We start from the raw sequence: 13,532 nt of genomic DNA, 5'->3' as shown, positions 1-13,532 counted from the left end.
AGGAAGATCCCACATGCCATGGAGCAACAGAGCCCGTGTGCCACAACTACTGAGCCTGCGCTCTAGAGCCCTCGAGCCACAACTACTGAAGCCCATGAGCCTAGAGCCCGTGCTCTACAACAAGAGACGCCACCACAATGAGAAGCCCGCGCACCGCATCGAAGAGTAGCCCTCACTCGCCGCAACTAGAGAAAGCCCGCACACAGCAACGAAGACCCAACACAGCCAAAAAAAAACAAAAAAACAAAAAAAACTATATAGAAGAAACCAACATTCTCAGTTCATTTAATTAAGCCATACCATTTTACATGTCCATACCATTTCATAAAGCAAGGTAGTGAACTATCATTCTGTTTCCACATTATGCAGCCTAATTATAAACTCAGGGTCAGACCTATACTGGGAGATGGCAGACCAATAAATCAGTATTACAAATGATATGCCCCAAAGGGGTGTTTACCAGTTACTTTAGCCAGCTTACAAATGAATAGCTTAAGACCACGAGTAATTAGATAGGATCGAGAGTAAAGAGTACCTATAAAATTGATGGCAAGTTTCTTGGTATTTGAGGGTTGTTACCTCTTTTATGTTGATTGTTGTTCTAAGTTATCACTGGTAATCTCTGTATAGATGTTTCATCTTTCACTTTTCAATAGTAAAAGCTAAATAATCTTGGTTATAGCTATGAGAAAATAGGAAAAAATCACAAGCAGCAAGTTTTCTGGATCAATTGGAAAGTATTTTGGCATCCATGATCTGTTACTTTCTTGCATAAGCAAACTATTAATTAAAGGTAAATTTTAATGAAGATTCATCATAATTGTTTTAATAATAAAACAAAGTGTTTTTATTTGAAATTTAAATACATCCAATAATACATCATTAATTTCTTTCTCCACCAAGTCAAGGAAACCAGCAAGTGCTGGGAAAGTATAAGGCTCTTAGTAAATAAGCATTATAACCAAACTGCCAGACCACCTACAGATGACCTGATTCATTGCCAGTGACCACCAAAAGCCTATGAACTTTAAAAAATTTTGATTTAGAATATTTAAAATACTGTTTACGTTAAAGGATACTTAGAATAATTAGTTTGATCTACTTGATATTTTTGTTATTGTACAAAGTATGATGATCCCTCACCTTTGAAAATGTTTGAAAATGGTTAAATTTCAAAGACCTGGTTTAAACTTGTATATTGATCATTGTTTCATTATTATTATTATTTTTATTAATTATGTTAATAGTTTATTTCCTTTCTAAATATTCTTTAATGTTCTTCCCAATCATGAGATTCTCTATTTCAGTAGATGTTTGGGTAGCGTACAAAATATTAAATTCCTGTAATATGCATTGTACTACTATGCTGTAGCTACTGAGTTACAAAGAAAGATTTAATAATATGCTCGTTTGTTTATTCATTTACTTATCATTCAGTCAGCTTGCCTGGCCTTTGTGCTAGATTTGGGGATACAAAAGTAAATAAGGTATAATCTTTTTTCTCAGAGAGATCAAAAACAGGTGAAAGAAAAAAATTTAAACTGATCATTATGGTGGAGTTTGAAGAATACTAATAGCATTATGAACAAAGGGCTGTGGAATCACAGGAATGACTATCTGCTTGTTGACAGGTGGAAAGCCATGAAGGTCATTTTTAAGTAGGGTCTTAGGGTTTGAGTAGGTTTATTAGAGGAAGAAGAGGATGGAACAGCATTTTGGGTAGAGGCAGCAGGTACAAAGGAGTAGATGCATAAGAGAGTTTGGCATATTTAGAAAATGGAGAGAAGTTTCATGTGTATGGATCATTGGTTAGGAAAATATGGATGGATAGATGAGCACTGCTAGATCATTTTTTATCAGCATTGTGAAATTCCTTCTGTAGCGAGGAGAGACTACCTTTTACTGTTCTTTAAAAGAAAAAAACTATTTTTTTAAATTTTATAATTCATTCATATATTAAAGATATTTAAATGCTCACTACTTGGTAGACCTTATATTATTGCTTGAGAATTATTAATGTAATAATTGAACCTGATTAAGTAAGATGTTTAGATAGTGATCTAGAAAAATGCATATGTGGAAGAACTAGATTTTATGACTCGATTTGAAAGGATATAAAGAGGTATGTTAGAGTAGTGTAAATGTATCTCTGGTGCTTAAATTTTCAATTTTCAATGCTTTAGATTGCTGTAGGAAAATTACACAGCGATATGTAGGTCTAATATTCTTAAAGAAAACATTTTCTTTTCAAATTCTGAATGTGATATGTTAATAACATTCTAATATACACTCTCACAATAACACTATAAATTAAAATGCATTCTTAAATAATCATAAAGTATTCTAAATGTTCACTTTTTCCATTGATTTTAGTATACTTATACTTATCAAGATATAAAAATAGAAACAGTCTGTCAATGATGTTTTCTTTTTTAAACTTGTAATTTCAATTGTGTTACGTCTGTTTTACCAATTTCTGAAGGATTCTCTTTCATAAACCTTTGGTGTCCAATACAGTCTGCTCCTTCAATTCTGTTGTGAGATAGGCCTTACTTACTAGATTCTGTCAGAACTCATATTAGCCAGGATGGAATGTCAGAAGGAACAGCTATCACTCTAGTCTGTAAGGGAACAGTTGTCAGCAAATTCAGGGAAAGGGAACAAACGCCCAATTAGGTGAAGATATTCTGGAGAGGCTGGCAGTTTAGGTTACCAGTTTTATCTCATGTGTTGAGTATTGACTATGATGGATAAAATTCTTTCAGATTAGTGTGTTTTTATTGTTTTAAGGATTATAAAACTCTTAAGACGTTATTTGATATAGCCTGGAAGTATCCTTCCTTCTGACAGTTTTGCAAGTGATAAAACAGACCCAGATTAGGCTGCACGTTAAGGATAACTTAGAAAATAACCTTAAGAGTTTCCTTTTGGAATTGTGATGTTTTGGCCAACGTAGTTTAAAAATCACTGTCTTAGACTATAATGCTTATCATTTATATTTAACTACATCATCTATGAAAGTTTCTTTTAAATCACAAAATATGGGTACTTTGAAAATAAATGACTCCAAATTTGTTAATTGCTGTGGAGATTACAACCCCACTGCAGAGAAACTGCTTTCAAATCACATGTGTAGTAAATATTTTTATAGAAATATGGTCATAAATAGTCCCAGGAGATCCCTCTTGAATATACTATATTTACATTTCAATTTTATGTTGTTGGTTTGTTGCTTTAAAATTGAATATAATTAGAATAAATAACACGCTAGTGGCTTCATTTTACATTTTGAGTCAAAGCTTACTAATTTAAACCTTTACCCCCAGAATAGCATCTTGAGTAAACACATGTGGTTTACCAGGTTTAAATATTTTCTTGAGATCATGTGTGTTTGATTTTTCCTTTTGTAAAATTTATGTGTTGTATAAATACAACTAGATACGTAACAATCCTTTCCTGTACAAGCATCCGTCAATTAATAGAATTCTGAATAAGAGGAATTTATGAATTAAATTAAAAATTGACTTAATTTTTTTCCTCTTCCCCTTGGAACTTGAGGATCTTAGCACTGCACATATATTACCAGATGGAGTGCCAAAGTCCTCTTACTGTGTGTGTTACAGTTAAATTGAAATGAATGTGTGAGAACACTTTTTAACATGTACTAACAGCTATTAGTGAGATCCCTAAGTCCCTACTAAACAGACCTTTATATTGGGAATAGAATAGTCACCAAGGACCAGTTTTCTCATTTGCCTATCATCATCAGATTTCGTTAGCTGTTTGTCAGTTCTACCTAATTTGACCTGGATCTCCTTAGCAAAACTAGGATTGAACATTTCAGTCTCTGGCTTTATGAATGATTTCCCCACATCCAAGGATACCCTTAAAAAACTGTACAGATAAAATTGGGGGAAATGTTAGGAAATAGAACAGTAAATTATAGTTATGGAGACAGTGCAAAAAAAGTTAAGATTATTGACAGTGGTTTCAAAATTAGAAATACTAAGGTGAACTGGAGTCAAATTACTAAAATATTAGAAATTTCTCTTAAATAACTATAATATCTTAAGCTCTCTATTATACTACTAGATTGCCTGATGAGCTTTCACTCTCAGTGTCTTTTTTTTTTTATAAATTTATTTATTTATTTATATTTATTTTTGGCTGTGTTGGGTCTTCGTTTCTGTGCGAGGGCTTTCTCCAGTTGCGGCAAGCGGGGGCCACTCTTCATCGCGGTGCGCGGGCCTCTCACCGTCGCAGCCTCTCCCGTTGCGGAGCACAGGCTCCAGACGCGCAGGCTCAGTAGTTGTGGCTCACGGGCTTAGTCGCTTCGCGGCATGTGGGATCTTCCCAGACCAGGGCTCGAACCCGTGTCCCCTGCATTGGCAGGCAGATTCGTAACCACTGCACCACCAGGGAAGCCCCTCAGTGTCTTAATGTTATGAATAATTTTTTAGTTTTATAATATGAATTATTTTTAGTGGTTATACTGTGGAGATCCTGAAAACTATAATTTCTTTTACTAGAATGTTTGAAGCTATATGTTTTAAAATTTGGTACCTTCTAAGTGTGATTGTCTTACATATGGAGAACAGTTTTATACTGGAACATATGTTTCTCTTTATGATGAAGGTTAACAGGAAAATGACAAAAATTAGTTTTATACCAAAATCCTTAGGAACTGTTAGCTCAAATCTAAGTTTTTAATTCCTACTTTCAAGTCCTCTATAATTTGTATCTCTATCCCCAGCTTCTCCAGATTTATCTCTAACTTTACCCACTGTAAACTTGACTTCCATCTGACATGCTTCCTCATCATCCCTCAGATACAGTGAAGTTATTATGCCTTTCTTTCCTCATGCTCGTTCCTGACATGCTTTTTTTTTTTTTAACCGTTTCTACCTCTGTGTTTTTTGTTTTTTTAAAATCTCTGATCAATTCCTGTTTACTCCATGAAGTCCAGTCCATACTAACTTGCCCCTTTCTATAAATTTATCACATTTATTGTTTATAGTGTACATTTTAATATTTGATCTTATTTGATTTATATTGTTTCTTACCTTGTTTTATGTGGCAGCATAGCCTAAATCCTTGGTAATACTCAGTGTCTTAACAGCAGTTACCTCAATTAGTGTACCTTTCAATGATAAGAGAGTAAGTGCTTAAAAGTACTTAACAGTGTTGAATTGAGTTGAACTGAAAAAAGTTGGGGATATTTATTAACATAAATTATGCCTCATAATATGGCATGTGTGCTTTTTGAGGGTGGTTCTGACAATTAGGTGTCTTTTTTCATTGTCTTTTTGAAAACGTTTCAGTTGTGGAATCATGCTTATTCACTGAAGGGCTATTTTGAGCCATGCTATGGGAGAGATATATTAAACTAGCATGTACATTATCAACATTGATAAAAAGTTAATATTTGTAGTACAGTAGACTTTTATGGAATAATACCTTTAGTGTTCATGTATGTCTGTGTCCTTGTATTTCATTGTATGAAAGCTCTCTTCTGTTCCTTCGATTAATTTTGCCTACCTCAAAAGAAGCCACTCATTCTGATTCATCTTAGCTTCTCCCCCTCCTTAAATGATTATAATTTTTCTCTGACTACTGATTTTAGGTTTCCTTAGCACTGATCTGATCGTCGAGGTCTTTTGAGCAATAACGAACAAAGCAGACATAATTTTTTTTTCTAGTCTAGTAGACCTATGAGCTCTGATTTCTCTACTGAGACAAGGTGAGATGATGTAAAAGAGACCCTTCTTTTCTTAGGAGAATGCTGAGAAATGGTAGGTCCCTCTCAAACGAAGAGATTTAGTCTACCAGGCTGGGTTAGGACTGCCAAAGTAAACAGGATTCACCATGTATAGGACCATATAGCATGTGGTGGGTGTGATCCCTCTCTTACTTGCTAAGGGAATCTTTCTTTTAACTTTATCAGGTGGTTGGGCCCCTGAAGTTTAGTTTTACTGCCATGGTAGATTTCTATCCTAACCTTTGGGCCTATGGATCTCTTGTCCTGCACCCTCTCCTTTTAGGTATACCATAATTTCTTCCAGACTTGTTTTAGTTGAGTTGCTTCAGTACGTTATATGGAGGGAGAGGGAACCAAGGATATGTGTTTAGTCTACCAGCTTCCTATTATTGTTTTTAGGTTAAGTGTGCTGTTTCTGCTGTCTTTCTGATGTTTCCAGAGTTTCCAGGTTTTCAGGGCTCTCTGTTTGATATAGTTGCCAAATACGGAAAGCTTTTGTTATAGTGTGATGTTATGAAAGATAATTTATTTGGACTCTTGCTAAAGATCAACATTTAGTCATAGTCGTTGTGAGTCTTTCTGATATTCTTCATAGTTAGTTGAAAGGTATAGGTGGAAATATCTTTTAGAATTACATATTAGTTGTTCCTGTATCATTCTTATCAAAAGAATGTTGTGCATGCCTGCTGTGACTATAGCCACTGTGCTCACTCTTCACCTGCTTTCTTAGGGCAGAATTTCTGGATCAGATGCATCCAAGGTAAAGTTTACCGTGTCTCTTCAGGCTGACCCTCAGTAGTAACAGAAAATACCAGAGCAATTATTGCACACACATTAATGGTCTTCTAATCTCCAGCCTTGCATGTAATTGCTGCTGTCAAATACAATTACTGTCTGCCCAGGTTTCTTTCCCTGGGGGCAGTCATGCCATGCCTTGGTATAGAGTTAGAAAATGCAAAGAGAGTTTCTGAAACTTTTTGAAGGTTTTGCTTATATCTACTTTGAAAATTTTAAACTATAAAACTACACTGCCTTTTTTATTTTTTAGAAGATTGGCCTGATTAAGTCTGACAGTAATAAGAGAAGAATAAGAAAAATGATTTGAAGGTTCATTGATTGTAATTGTATTTCTAAACAATTAATTATGAATACATTTCCTTTATGCATTGGCACCACATTGGCCACAGTTCAGGAAATATAATGCTAAACTGGTGTTCCTTTTTTAAAAGTATGTATACTAGTTAAAGCTCTACACAATCTTGAATTAATTAGATTTTTGTGATTGTAGTTATAGGATAAGATCATACTCTAGTAGTTCTAGATTGGAGATTGCCTATTGTATAGTAATGCCTCCTTGATTTCAGATCTGGGGATGAACTATTCCACATGGGTGAATTTTTCAGCTAACCGGATGTATTCTTTAAAATAGCTAAACGTTTAAAATTTTTAGGTAAAACCTTTTCTAATATAATCATGTTTTCTAGCTTCTTTAAACATAATTTACTAAGCACATTTTATCGTTTTCCTCACAGGATTATCGTTACATTTACTAATCATTGTGAAGCTAGTGGGAAGCAGCCACATAGCACAAGGAGATCAGCTAGGTGCTTTGTGACTACCTAGAGGGGTGGGATAGGGAGGGTGGGAGGGAGATGCAAGAGGGAGGAGATATGGGGATATATATATGTATATGTGTATGTATAGCTGATTCACTTTGTTATAAAGCAGAAACTAATACACCATTGTAAAGCAATTATACTCCAATAAAGATGTTAACAAAAGAAAAGAAAAGAAAATTAATGTGATGAGCTTAAAGGCTAGTTAGGGTACGGATTTTTTATGTCTTCACCAACTATCTTGAAACTTTGTGCTGTTTTGGGTGCCTTTTTAAAAATTGAGACACAGCATAATTCATACATTATACAGTTCACCCATTTGAAGTGTTCAATTCAGTGGTTTTTAGCATATTCACAAAGTTGTACAACCATTACCATGATCAATTTTAGAACATTTTCATCATTTCAAGAAGAAACTCCATATCCTTTAGCCATCGGTTTCAACCTCCCGATTTCCTTCGGCCCTAAGCAACCAGTAATCTACTTTATGTCTCTATAGATTTGCCTATTCTGGACATTTCAAATAAATAGAATCATATGTGATCTTTTGTGACTGGCTTCTTTCATTTAGTTTAGCATGGAAGAACAAAGATTCTTCCAAGTTGCAACATGTATCAGCACTTCATTCCTTTTTATGGCCAAATAATATTCCATCGTATGGATATACCACATTTTGTCTATCGGTTCTTTTGTTGATGGACATCTGGGTTGTTTCCACTTTTTAGTGTTATTATGAATAACACTGTAAGAACATTCATGTGCATATTTCTGTGTGGACGTATGTCTTCGTTTCTCACGGGTATGAGGAATTGCCAGACTTTTCTCCAAAGTGGCTGCAACATGTTGCATTCCCATCAACAGTGTATGAGGGTTCTGATTGCTCTACATCCTTGTCAGTACTCATTATTTTTCATCTTTTTGATTATAGGCATCTTAGTAAGTGTGAAGTTGTATCTCATTGTGGTTTTGATTTGCATTCCCCTGATGGCTAATGATGTTGAGCATCCTTTCATGTGCTTATTGGCCATTTGTATATTATCTTTTTTATTATTATATTGATCTTTCTTCTCTTATTTTAGGGCTGTACTCTTATAGTTAGAAAGAATGTTAGTGGTTGTTTAGACTAGTTTTCTGTCTCCAGGTTATTCCAACATACAGTTTTTTAGATTCTATTAGAAGACTACTAATGATGAAAATATACTGTTTCTGAAGAAGTTCCCCTAATTTTTTTTAACAACTCTAATTATTAGAAGCATCTTTCTATAGTAGGCCAAAATCTGGTGCACTGTTTTTTTTGTTGTTGTTGCTGTTACTGTTATTGTTGTTGTTTTTTAATTTGTTCTATTTTTGCTTTCTAGGCCTACATATAAGTCCAGTTCTTCATCTACATAAGAGTCCTTCATTGTTTTAAGACAGCTTTTAAATCTCCTCTTCGTCAGGCTAGATAGTCCTAATTTCTAAAATTGTTCTTCATCCCATCACCATCAAGTCCCACCACCATCCCAGTCATTCTTTGTGAACAAGTTTCTGTTTCTAATAACTTTCCTTATAGTCTGGCTTTGGAATTGAACAAACTGTTTGAGATATAGTGTAACCACTATAGAATAAAACTTTTCTCTCATTTGAATACTGTACTTTTAGGGATGTAGCTTAAAACTACTCTAACATTTTTGGTAGCCACATTACAATGTTAATTCTTTAACTTTCAGGAAACTAAAATCTCAAATCTTTTCACACGTTCTGTTATGTAATGTTTGTTCTGTACCAAGTTCATTACCTTATGTGTACTCAATATTAAATTCCATTTACTTGATTCATCATATTATTCTAACATTAAGATATTCTTTTGGATCATGAATGTGTCATCTAGGTTTGATGACCCTGTCATCAGGAAATTTGATTAGCATGCTTTTTTGTACCACAAGTCCACTTTTTTTTTTTTTTTTTGGGCTGCCTTGGGTCTTCGTTGCTGTGTGCAGGCTTTCTCTAGTTGCGGTGAGTGGGGGCTACTCTTCGTTGCGGTGCGCGGGCTTCTCATTGTGGCGGCTTCTCTTGTTGCAGAGCATGGGCTCTAGGCGCATGGTCTTCAGTAGTTGCAGCACACAGGCTCAGTAGTTGCGGTGCGCAGGCCCTAGAGTGCACAGGCTTCAGTAGTTGGGGTGCATGGGCTCAGTAGTTGTGGCACGCAGGCTCACGTGGGTTTCAGTAGTTGTGGTGCATGGGCTTAGTTGCTCTGCGGCATGTGGGATCTTCCTGGACCAGGGATTGAACCCATGTTCCCTGCATTGGCAGGCGGATTCTTTACCACTGCGCCACCAGGGAAGTCCTTAAGTCAGCTATTGATGAAGGTGGTATATAATATGGATAGGGTCAGAGACTGACTTTGCTGCTAGAAACTTAACTGGAGATTTTTGATCCATTTATACATGACTTCTGGTTAGATACTCAATAATAATAAAAAATAATTATTAGCATAAATGCTGGAGAGGGTGTGGAGAAAAGGGTGGGTATGAAAATTGGTGCAGCCACTATGGAGAACGGTATGGAGGTTCCTTAAATAACTAAAAATAGAGCTACCATATGATCCAGCAATCCCACGCCTGGGCATATATTCAGAAAAGATGAAAACTCTAATTCGAAAAGATATGTACACCCCAGTGTTCATAGCAGCACTATTTACAATAGCCAAGACATGGAAGCAACCTAAGTGTTCATCAACAGGTTAATGGATAAAGAAGATGTGGTACCTATGTACAATGGAATATTACTCATCCATGAAAAAGAATGAAATAATGCCATTTACAGCAACATGGATGGACCTAGAGAATATCATACTAAGTGAAGTAAATCAGAGAGAGAAAGCAGATATTATATATTACTTATATGTGGAATCTGACAAATTAATACAAATGAATTTATTTACAAAACAGAAACAGACTCCCAGACATAGAAAACAAACTTATGGTTACCAAAGCAGAAAGGAGGGGAGGGATAAATTTGGAGTATGGAATTATCAGATACACACTACTATGTTTAAAATAGATAAACAACAAGGATTTTCTGTATAGCACAGGGAGCTATATTCAATATCTCATAATAACCTATAATGGAGAAGAATCTGAAAATATATATACATATATATAACTGAATCACTTTGCTGTACACCTGAAACTAACATAATATTGTAAATTAACTTTATTTATTTATTTCATTGAAGCAAGCTTAAGACAGGAAAGAAAAATTATTAGCTGTATTTACTGAGCTCTTACTATGAGCCATGCATTATGCTAAGTGCTTTAGATATGTTACTCTATTTAGTCCTCACCACAATCCTATAAAGCAGACACTATTATTATCTGTATTTTCTAGACAAGAAAACTGAAGCTTAGGGAAGTTAATAATTCATCCTGAAGTTACACAGCTAATAAGTTTTAGAGTAGGATTTGAATAGTCTCTGTCATTCTAAAATTTATACTTAACTAAAATTCACTCTCATGTGAAAATCAACCTTATTTGAAGTTATGCCTTATTTTTCTTAACCATTTATTCATGCATTCAGTAAATATTTATTAAGTGCCTTCTATGTGCCAGGCACTGTTCTAAGTTCCTAGGATATATCACTGAGCAAAAATGGACAAAAATCTTTCCCCTTGTGGAGCTTAAATTCTACCACAGGAAGACAAGGATAGGAGTATAGAATGAAGGGGGTATTGGGTTACAGTTTTAAATAGGGTGGTAAGGGTAGGCTGTATTGAAAAGGGTGACATTTGGACTTTAAATTGGTAAAGGAGTGAACTACTTTATTTTTTAAATTCTTTTCCATTATGGTTTATTACAGGATACTGAATACAGTTCCCTGTGCTATACTTTAGGACCTTGTTGTTTATCCATTCTCTATATAGTAGTTTGCATTTGCTAATCTCAAACTCCCAATCCATCCCTTCCCTTCCCGACCCCTCCTCCCCCTTGGCAACCACAAGTCTGTTCTCTGTATCTGTGAGTCTGTTGTTAATGTATTTTTAAGGATTTTTTTCACCTATGTTAATGAGAGCAATTGTCTTCCTTTTTTTGTATCATTCTTGCCAGGCGTAAGTGTCGAAGTTATTCTGATCTTATAAAAAGAAATGGGAAGTGTTCCCTCTTTTTCTGTTTTCCAGAAAAATTTTTGTAAGATTGGCATTATTTCTTACCTAAGTGATTGAATGAATATAACAGTGAAGCTATCCGGTTTTCTTTGCAGTGAGGTTTTTAATTAAAGATTCAATTTCTTTAATAGATATGGGACTATTCAGATGTTTCACTTTTTATTCATTCAGCTTTAGTAAATTGTATTTTTTTGAGAAATTTGTCCATTTTTTCCAAATAACCAATTTATTTGGCTTAAGTTGTTCATAAGATTTACTTATTAATTTTTGATTCTCTAAGATATGTAGTGATGTCCCTTTTCATTCCTGATATTGGTCTTTTGTCTTTTTTCTCTTCTTTCTTCATCATTCTTGCTAAAATTTTTCTGATCTTTTCACAAAACCAGTTTTTGGCTTTGCTTATTTTTCTCTAGTGAACATCTGTTTTCTGTTTCATTGGCTTTTCCCCTTACCTTTATATTTCTTTATATTTTCTTTAAATTTAATTTTTTGTTCTTTTTGTAGCTTCTTGAAATGGAAACTTAAATTACTATGTTCTTTTGGGAATTAAAAATCACTCAAGGGGTGTGGATCGTACCCGGTGACTGGCGGTAGCTCTGCTCAGTGGAGTAGGTCTGAGCGGAGAAGGGCAAACTGATCGAGAGGGCGTTGGCGGGACCATGGACAACGGATTCACGTATGAAGATTATCAGAACACTGCAAAATGGCTTTTGTCTCACACCAAACACCGACCTCAAGTGGCGGTGATCTGTGGTTCTGGGTTAGGAGGTCTGAGTGACAAATTAACTCAGGCCCAGATCTTTGACTACAGTGAAATACCGAACTTTCCCAGAAGTACAGTGCCAGGTCATGCTGGTCGACTGGTGTTTGGGATCTTGAATGGCAGAGGCTGTGTGATGATGCAGGGCAGGTTCCACATGTATGAAGGCTACCCGCTCTGGAAGGTGACGTTCCCAGTGAGGGTTTTCCAGCTTCTGGGTGTGGACACCCTAGTGGTCACCAATGCAGCTGGAGGGCTCAACCCCAAGTTTGAGGTTGGAGATATCATGCTGATCCGCAATCACATCAATCTACCTGGTTTCTGCGGTGAGAACCCTCTCAGAGGGCCCAATGATGAAAGGTTTGGAGTTCGTTTCCCTGCCATGTCTGATGCCTATGACTGGGATATGAGGCAGAAGGCTCACAGTACCTGGAAACAAATGGGAGAGCAGAGAGAGTTACAGGAAGGAACCTGTGTGATGGTGGCAGGCCCCACCTTTGAGACTGTGGCAGAGTGTCGTCTGCTGCAGAAGCTGGGGGCAGATGCTGTTGGCATGAGCACAGTACCAGAAGTTATAGTTGCAAGGCACTGTGGTCTTCGAGTCTTTGGCTTCTCTCTCATCACTAACAAGGTCATCTGGGATTATGAAAGCCAGGAGAAGGCTAATCACAAAGAAGTACTAGAGGCCGGGAAGCAAGCTGCGCAGAAATTGGAGCAATTTGTCTCCATTCTTATGGCTAGCATTCCACTGCCTGACAATGCCAGTTAACCAGCCCTGGAGTGGTCTGGCATCTCCCTTCCGGGATCCAAGGAGCTGCTACCTACTTTGGCCTCTTGCTGGAGTCACGTGCCTCTGCCCTTAGGTAGTGACAGAAAGGAGTGTCACCTGCCCTACTTCTCCCACCAGACCTTTCTGGTACAGAGTGCTCTTCTGCTCAGTTGTCATCACAAAATGATTTCCACCCCTATTCCTCTTCAGGAGCCCAAGCCCTACCACACATCCAAGGATTTGCCCAGGATTTGACTTGGGGCTGTCCAACTCAGCCTAGTAGCTACTGCTAGCTTTTTGAGATGATCCTGTCACATTCCTGGGGGCTTAGCTCTGCTCCTCAAAGCACTGGAGACCACACAAGGAACAGCCTATTCCTTTTGGAGTTCTATACTATCATACTTTGAGAATAAAGAGAAAGATGAAAAAAAAAAATCACTCAAGGACTTCCCTGAGTGGCGCAGTGGTTAAGAATCCACCTGCG

General features: G+C 36.4%; 1 protein-coding gene and 1 pseudogene across 4 annotated transcripts in view; both read left to right on the top strand.

Annotated features, from left to right (window-relative positions):
- Positions 1-13,532, top strand: part of ACBD6 (acyl-CoA binding domain containing 6) — a 230,738-nt gene that overhangs the window by 43,496 nt on the left and 173,710 nt on the right. The gene's annotated exons all lie outside the window — the stretch shown is intronic.
- Positions 12,076-13,477, top strand: LOC137762871 (purine nucleoside phosphorylase pseudogene; annotated as a pseudogene).

This window comes from Eschrichtius robustus, chromosome 3 (genome assembly GCF_028021215.1).
Source record: "Eschrichtius robustus isolate mEscRob2 chromosome 3, mEscRob2.pri, whole genome shotgun sequence".
Classification (NCBI taxonomy): domain Eukaryota; kingdom Metazoa; phylum Chordata; class Mammalia; order Artiodactyla; family Eschrichtiidae; genus Eschrichtius; species Eschrichtius robustus.
The sequence above is the reverse complement of the archived record's forward strand: the minus strand, read 5'-3'. Positions and strand labels throughout refer to the sequence as shown.